General features: G+C 47.7%; 1 long non-coding RNA gene across 1 annotated transcript; it reads left to right on the plus strand.

The window, feature by feature from the left end:
* The first annotated feature begins 487 nt into the window (after positions 1-487).
* LOC102493902 (uncharacterized) lies at positions 488-5,417 on the plus strand. Its single transcript, XR_334099.1, has 3 exons — positions 488-554; positions 3,054-3,178; positions 5,379-5,417. It is a non-coding gene; the product is annotated as an uncharacterized LOC102493902 (long non-coding RNA).
* The last annotated feature ends 2,968 nt before the right edge of the window (positions 5,418-8,385 follow it).

Consider the following 8,385-nt stretch of genomic DNA (forward strand, 5'->3'; position numbering starts at 1 on the left):
GGCACGCATGCACACGTGCCCGGCATGAGTTTTAAGCCACCGTGTCCGGGACGCAAACCGCGGTTGACTAGGTGGGAGTCCAGCAACATAGTCATTACGCTAACTGCTGGTTCCCCATATTAGGCTGTTTTTATGAGCTGGGTACTAAGTTACAGCCAATCACACTAGCCCCACTTCAGTCAATCACAGAAAGCCCCTATTTTAGGCTGTTCCAAGTGCCTATGATCCAGCTGTAACCAGTCCAATGATTTCTCTACCTCACTGCCTCACTTGCTTTTCTGTACATCACTTTCCTTTTCTGTAAGCTGATATACCCCATGACTACATGACTACCTGGCTGGCTGGAGTCTCTTGGAAGTCCTCTTTTGGGAGACTGCCCAATTTAAACTGGCCTCTATTTATTTAAATAAACTCCATTAAATTATGGTTTGTCTAAAATGTTGTTTTTATCAATCTCTAGATGGCACTTTGCGGCTTTTCAAAGTATGCATGTAGAGCATGACAGTCAAGTCAAGGACATTACCCTTTTCAGAGGACTTTACATTTTGTGTCTGGTAAGTGATTCTTCCCTGAGCCTTCCCACCGTCTACTATACACTTCCCTCCCTTATAGCCTCTGGTATCTACCCTTGTCCTCCTTACTCTTAGATCTTTGGATTTTTCAGTCTCTGCCATAGAGTACAGACATTTGGTGTGTGTTGAGTGGAAATAGATTTATCTTTCATAGTCTTACTTGGCTTAGCTTAAATCTTCTATATTCATGCACTTTGAATCAAATGACGTGGTCTCATTCTTCTTTAGGCCTGAGTAATATTCCGTAGCATATGCCCCCTTTTTTTTCAATCTGGTCTTTAGTTCCTGGGTACTTAGGTTGGTTTCATGTTTTAGCAATTATAAATAACGCTACAGTAAAGTATGGTACAGTGATGTGTAAGTGTCTTTCCAACGGAGTATGTTCCTTTCCCTTGTTTAAATACCAAGGAGTGCTTTCATGGTCAAGACTAAAACGTCAGCTCTTTTCAGCGTTTCGAGCCTGGAACAGGTTACTTTCATTCATTCAAAACGTGAATGCTTCTTTCTAACAAGACACTAAATATGAAAGGGAAATCGTAGACGTATCGTGCTGTCAGGGACATCAAGCCTAATTCATGCCTAGAGAATATACAAAAGCATCTTAAAGCAGGATCAGCACCATTCTGTAAGGTCACACAGTGAATATGTTTGACTCTATGGGGAGTGAAATATTTCCAGTAGTACTGGTGCTGACCATCATTTTATCATGATACTACCACTGACACTCACTTGATTGCAAGATGTACACAAATAGTGATCAGTCACTTACAAGAAGGCATTTCTAGAAAAGTCAGAGGGGTGAGATTTTGCCATACAGGAAAGATAAAATGAGAATTACTGAAGGTCACTTGGAGTGGAGCTTTTTATTTTTATTATTATTACTTTATAAAAATAATTATTTTATTTTTAAATTTTTTTCAATTTTCCATAGGTCAGCTATAATCACCATAGAGAGAGACAAAGAGAGAGAGATATGGGTCAGTACATGAGACCTTTGTTGGCAATGGTGACGACCTAAAAATGTGTCTCCACGGGACAGGGCTCCCACTCCGAGTGAGCCTCCTCGCCACGCTCTCATCTGGTAGCTGCTGAACTCAGTGTGTGCAGGGTTGCTCCAAGTGCAACCTCCTACAGCTTGTCTTGTCTTAATTCCACGTCATGTGACCTGCTATCCTAAGGTCACATGATAAGGACACAGAGAAGATACAGATGTCTGAACTTTGAGGCTGTGTTCTTTACCAGTTTTGTTTGTCTCCATTTATATACACGCATGCGCATAAGAACAGTCCACTAGACCTCAGAACAGTGAGCTGTGGGTTTCAGAGCCTCCCGTTCCCTTACTCTGTAACTGGGTAAATACGAGTCTGGGCCATGGCTACAGTGGGACTATGTGATTCAAGACCACATGATACATAGGTAGGCCTTAATATGTGAGAGAACCCAAGGCAGAGGAGGTCTAGGACAGCCCTGGGGAGTCCACAACCATCCTCTGATGGCAGTGGGGCCAGGTCTGGGCCTCTGAGAGGAGTCAAGTACCATGTCCTGCTGCTGGCGTGGGAGGTGTTCTGTCCCTCCACTGCCTCCTACTCCTGCCCCAGTCTACTTCCTCAGAAGAGACCCAGCTATACGACCATCAGTGATCATTCAAAAGTGCTCAGAAAAGTTATCACAATGCACCTTACTTCTCTACATACAGCTGGCTTGCAAGTGTCCTGGCTGGAATCTCATGGGAGTGGAAAACAGCAGGCCTCCTGGGGACAGTGTGGTCAGAAAGACCCCACCCAGGCCATTTTGATTAAATGACACCTAGACCCTTCTAAACAGAGTCGATATATGAGGGAGACATGTAGTCTAGGGTGTCCAATCTCTCTCAGGTCAAAGATTTCTGAGAGAAAACTGGAGGTTTGCCCAGATCTACCAGACAGCCCAGAAGCCCACGTGGGGATCGCACTCTCCTCTCCTCAGAAACCTGTCCCTTACCATGGGGAATGAGAGTGCTGGAGTGAAAGAAGGTGAGGCCAAGGCTGTTCTTAAGGAACAGAGCAGCTTACATTCCAGACCCCAAGAAGCCTCCCCAGAGCTGTTAGCATCAAAGCGTCTTGAAATCACTGCTCCCAAGCACTTAGCTGAGTGTTTCAAAGAAAAATAGGAACTGTATTCCAAGTGTTCTAAGGAGGTAGCCAGCATGTGCTAAATGCCCAGCCAGCATGTGGCTATAGGACACAGGGGAAGCCTGTACCCCCGTGGCTATTCAAAAGGCATCTGCCATAAGTGAATGACCAGGACTTGGCCAAATCTTCATGGACACATCAGAGCAACAAGGCCCAGACAAAGGATACTGTAGGCAGGCAAATCATGTGGTTAGGGTTCAATGCTATGGACCCAACAGAGAGACAAAGGAAAATGGGAAAGTATACTCCCTGGGAGACTGGGCTGTCCTCATGCTCCCTCTGCTTTGTTGTTTGTTTTTGATGATTACAGAGGCCACAATGCTCCTGACCACTGAGACCAGGGCAGCTGGGAAGGGTAAGGTTGAGTGAGGATCTTCCAGGGCTCCAGTGACTGCTCCAATGCTGACTTGACCTCCCAAGTTAAACCTTATAAAGGTAGGTAGAGTGGATGCTGTCCCCACTTTCTCACAACAAGTGTTGGGGAGAACACATTATCGCCCCCCTCCCCCATTTTTTCCTCACTCTCCTCCATGAACCAATAAAACACAGGAGCTTGGGAAAAGAAAAGGAAACCTCAGAGGAAGGAGGAAAAAATTTCTCTCTGTTCACTACACATGGCACCTTGATTGTTTCTGCCTCTAGCAGCGGGATGCAGCCTTGCTGGAAGGCTCAGCCTTAACTCACCTCCAACTACCTGCAGCTTCTGGGGAGGGCCCACCCCATCCAAGGGACACCCATACCCACAAGTTCTATGCACAGGCAGTGGAGGCTCTGGGAGTTTAGCCTAAACATGGTCCCCTTGGTGGTGGCCTGTGGAGGTTACTCAGGCCCATAGATAGAGGAAGCCCCTTCTGCACAGCCAGCTCCCCACCGGCACATGCTCCTTTGGGCTTCACAGGCAGCTGAGGAGGTTGTGCTGGTAGGCTTCTGGTGGCTGCTTTGTGGGAAGGGTCAACAAATGAGAACAGCTGTCATCCTGCCCCTCCTGTGCTCAGGAGAACATAGGGACATCCTCCTGAGGTCCTTCACCCTCTGCCTGCCTTCATCCACCCAGAGATGGAGGGCATGTTTATTCATGTTCGGGGCCACTGGTTAGTGTGAAACGTTATTTCTGCTCTGATTTTCTCTGTGGACACCCTCCCCATACCACAAGACCTTTGTCTGAAAAGCCTTCTCCTCCAGCACTGAACACCCTACTCTATCACATAACCTCCTCCCAGTCAGTTCCCAAGGAAGCTCCCACCTGATTCCCATGATGCTCTGCTCAGACTCCCAGAAGACCTTCAGTCACTCCCATCTTGTTTATTCATCAAACCCTTCTTCCTCCTACAGCTACCAACCAGGTACCTTCCCAACAGTGACAACAATACCACCATCAACAAGGGCAATCAAAGTCCTTGCAAGTTCATTGAGATGCCACAGAACATGCAGACGCTTCCCATTAGTTCTCTCTTGAATGTCCTGTTTTCTGAGGTCAATGCTTCAATTAATCCTTTTCACAGATGGTCAAACTGAGGCTAATTAAGAACTGACCCACAATGGCACCGAGTTGAGCCCCTCTTCCAAGTCTGGGCTAGGGCAGGGCAGCTAGGGGGCCAGGAGGTACCAGTCTGAGAACTGCTATTGAAGAGAGGGATGCCAACTCTTGGGAGTACAAAACTGATGAGAGGAACCCTCTCCCCTCACAGAGGGTGCTGCCAGTACTCACACGTTTACATTGAGTCTTAAGAATTTGCAGCAGCCTGAGGTCTACCATAGGACTTCCAGTCCCCTCCAATAGGAGGGGATGAGAAGGGGACAGAGCCCTGCTCCTCTGCAGTGAAAGATAAGTAAAAGAAATCTGACTGCCCAAGGCACCTGGTCCCTTTCCAGCCTCTCAAGAGGAGAAGTCTCTTTGACATCTCTCCCAGGTCCTGTACCCAAAGAGTGGACATATGAGAACTGCATTTGTGTTGATGAAACTGGAAATGCTTGCTCAGGCTTGCCTAGAGGCACCTCCCAGCACCCTTGGAGACCCGTCCTTGGTGCTTGCTGGCCTTGTATTCCTGGTGGCCCTTCTACTAAAAGAGGCTGATAACCTGGATGACAACCATGATGGTGGCAGTGTGGATGGTCGGCGTGTATGCCAGGCTGCAGGGGTGCTGGCCCTCAGCACTTCCCAAGGTTCTGCTGGCCCAAGGTGAACCACATGGGTGTAGCTGGCAGCTCTGAGCCAGGCGGATGGCCCTGATGTGGCTATGGAAAATGAGGGTCTTGTCCTTGAAAGACGACAGATGACTGGTAGCCTCATGTTCAGAATGGCCACTTTGGGACCCTAGTGTAGGTACAGGGGTCCTTCAGGAAGTGGTAGCCATGGCAGATGGTGTCATGGAAGGTCCAGGAGTGGGGAAGCCAGATGAGTCTAGAGAGCTCCACGGCACAGCCAGCAGTGGGATGTGCAGGCTGGACAGTGCCAGGCTGCCCATGTGCCAGTGCACCCTCTCTGCAATGAGGCAGCAACTCTGTGTGTGCCGGTCTGAATGCTGTCATCAAATTGCCAATGTGACCACTATGAAAAATGACAGTTCAAATTAGATGCTATTTACATCCAGGTTGCTGCTAGATGCTACAAGGATGGTGTTCTGAATTGTTGCAGATTTGCAGAAGCCCAGATCCAGAAGCACCCCGTCTAGCCCCAACTGCAGCTTCAGGAAGGTTGGCACCTGACATGGAGCTGCTGAGGCACATGGTAGGTACCAGGTTCTGTAGCTCTGTCCTGTGCCTTTGGGGTGGGAAGTCAGAGTGAAGATGGGCAAGTCCAGGGCAGGGCAGAAGAGCCCAAGGGGAGTTTATTGGAGGGTTAGTGGGTGCACCTTCCAGGGGAAGCACTAAACCTGGATTCCCCACCCTGATCTCCAGTATCCAACACCAACCCTCCTCATGACTATGGCTCTGGTTTCCAGGCTCCAGACCCTGCAGTTCTTCAATCTCCCTACTGGCTTGACTTTTTCCCAGTTCTCAGGGCTTATCTCCAGGCTCTTATCTCCAGACACCGCAGTTCTCCTGGTTCACAGAAAGCAGCGTGGTCCCCAAAAGACAGAAGCTGGCTTGACCCAAGCAGCACCAGGTTAGTCTCTGGTGCCCAGTGAAGTGCCTTACACCGGGTAGTCCTTGCCTGCTCACCTCCCTGGCTCACAATCTGCTTCCTCTGCTTTCCCTCTCTATGAGCCCTGGCTCTGCACACCTCCTGCCTTGCTGCACCCTCCAGTTCCTCAGGCCTGCACTGAGCCATGGCCAGCCTGCATATTCACTTTATACCTCCTAAAATGATGGGGCTAGAGAAAAGTGGACAAAATACATGAGTGGACATTTCATGGATGAGAAGTTCTAAAGTCCAGAGAATTTGCAAAGATGTTCATCTGATCAGTAACCAGGAAAACACTAAGAAACAAGATACATTTCCCTATGCGTGCAAATAGTAAAGATGAATGCCTGTGCCCCGAGCAGCTGCAGAGTGCCTTCCCCGGAGGTCCTTCCTGGAATCCCTCCTCAGTGAGGCTGTCCCCAGCCACAAGCCCCAGCACTTTGTTCTCACATTTTTAGGTGATCTTCCTCTTTTGCTTTCATCACCAATACTCTATGTATTTCTGGCTTATTTACTGTCTGTCAGCTCCTACAGAAAGGTCAACTCCGTGATGACTAGAATTTCTGTCTGCTCAGTCACTGCAACAGGTTTCACACATAGCTGGGCACATAGTAAATGCTCACTCAGTATCTGTTGGCAACTGCAGAACGAGAAATTGCCCACAGGCTTAGATCAATAGGCAAAGTCTGTCTTGAAAATAAAAATATTTCCAGATTCAAACACCTGACTTTTGAATGACTTGAAATATCTCTTTTTGAAGATAGAATTTTGCTTGCTATGAAAGTTACTCAGGTCCAAGTGGCAAGTACTTCTTAACAACGGGTAATTGTAACTCCTCCAGACCACATATAAAGGCATGAGCCAAGGCCCTTTTTTTGTAGCGGTTGAGTGTGTGAGCTGTGGCCAGCTCCCATTCTTTCCCTCTCATGTCTGTGTGTGCTTCTCACAGTGACAGTGACTGCTGGACATACTCCCTCCCTAGGGATACTTGGGCTGGGGATCTACCAAATTGGGACCTGCTCTGTACAGGTGCCATCCATAAGAGGAGGAGCCCTGCAGCAGGACCTCCACACCAACTAACTACGCAACACCTGGAGCTCCAAAAAGCAGCTCCATAGTGCTGGGCCTTGCACACGGCCTGCAGAGCACACGGGACGTGGGGGCGCACATGCAGAGCAGGCTCACTGCGCACCGTGCATGGGCGTGGGTTCTGAACGTTTGACTCGGTCTGTTTCAGGAGTCAGCCTTTGACTATGAACCTAAACTTGAGAGCAAGAATGTTCTTGGGATTCTCAAAAGTCTTCAGATTTAACCACCTGTTATGTAATCATCACCCCTATAAAATTCAAGAAAATTTTCAACTGCATAAAAAAACCATGTACCCATTAGTAGCACATTATTTGGGACACATTATCAGAAAATGAGAGTCTCTGATCCCTTGGAGATCTAGTGGGGGCTATATGTCAACACATGTGATACATGTGTGTATACACACACATACACATATATACACACACACATATAGAATATAAAATATAAATTATATACAAATACGTAAGACAGTGACAAGGGCTATAGAGAAACATGTAAAAGAATAAGGGAAAAATAAAGAGGAAGGAACTATTCTGCTTAGGTAGGCAGGGAAGCTTTCTTTGCTAAGGTGCAGACCTAAGCAAATCTGAGGCATTTAAGCCAGGCAGAGCTCAGGGTAAAGAGCTTCCAGCTGAGGTAATAACCACGCAACGTCCCTGAGGCAGACCACCACTTGGTTTGTTCAAAAAAGACCAAGAAGCCAGTAGTGTGGCCAGAGCAGGATAAGCAGATGAGAAGGATATTGGAGATAAAGCTACAGAAGTGGAAGGAAGAGCATATGGAAGGTATTCAGAAGCCATTACGGGGTCTTTTCTGAGTTAAAGAAAAAAACTTCCTGAGCTGGCCCCACACCCTAGTGGCTATGGGAGTCAAGAGACCATGTGTCTAACCACGGTTCTGATCTCTGCCCCAGTATCAGATGCATGTGTGTGTGTGCGCCCCAAATTTGGAGAGAGTGGGGAAATGGAGAGGGGGTTGTTGCATGACCATGCCCCAAAGGATCTCTCTCTCTCTCTCTCCTCTCCATCTAACAAATGCTCACACCATTTGGGAAAATAAATAAATAAATAAAAATCACAAATATACAAACAAGCGTAAAATATGAAACATTTAGAGAAAAGAAGAAAGACTTCAGAATATAAGATCTGATGAAGAGTTCTTTTTGTTTTGAGAGGTTTTTTTTTTTTTGTTTTGTTTTTTTTTGCAATAGGGCACGTGCGCTCGCCAGACAGAGAGAGAGAGACAGAGAGATAGAAAGTGAGAAATCACCCCCCAGGGGGGATGGCCACGCCGCAATCCCTTCTCCATTCTCCTCTCGGGATCTTGGGCATGCACGCACACGCACCTGGCGTGTGTTTTAAGCCACCGGGTCCGGGACGCGAACCGCGGTCAACTACGTGGGAGTCCAGCAACATAGCCATTACGC

The sequence above is a fragment of the Tupaia chinensis genome, unplaced genomic scaffold (assembly GCF_000334495.1).
Source record: "Tupaia chinensis unplaced genomic scaffold, TupChi_1.0 Scaffold000147_1, whole genome shotgun sequence".
In the NCBI taxonomy this organism is placed as follows: domain Eukaryota; kingdom Metazoa; phylum Chordata; class Mammalia; order Scandentia; family Tupaiidae; genus Tupaia; species Tupaia belangeri.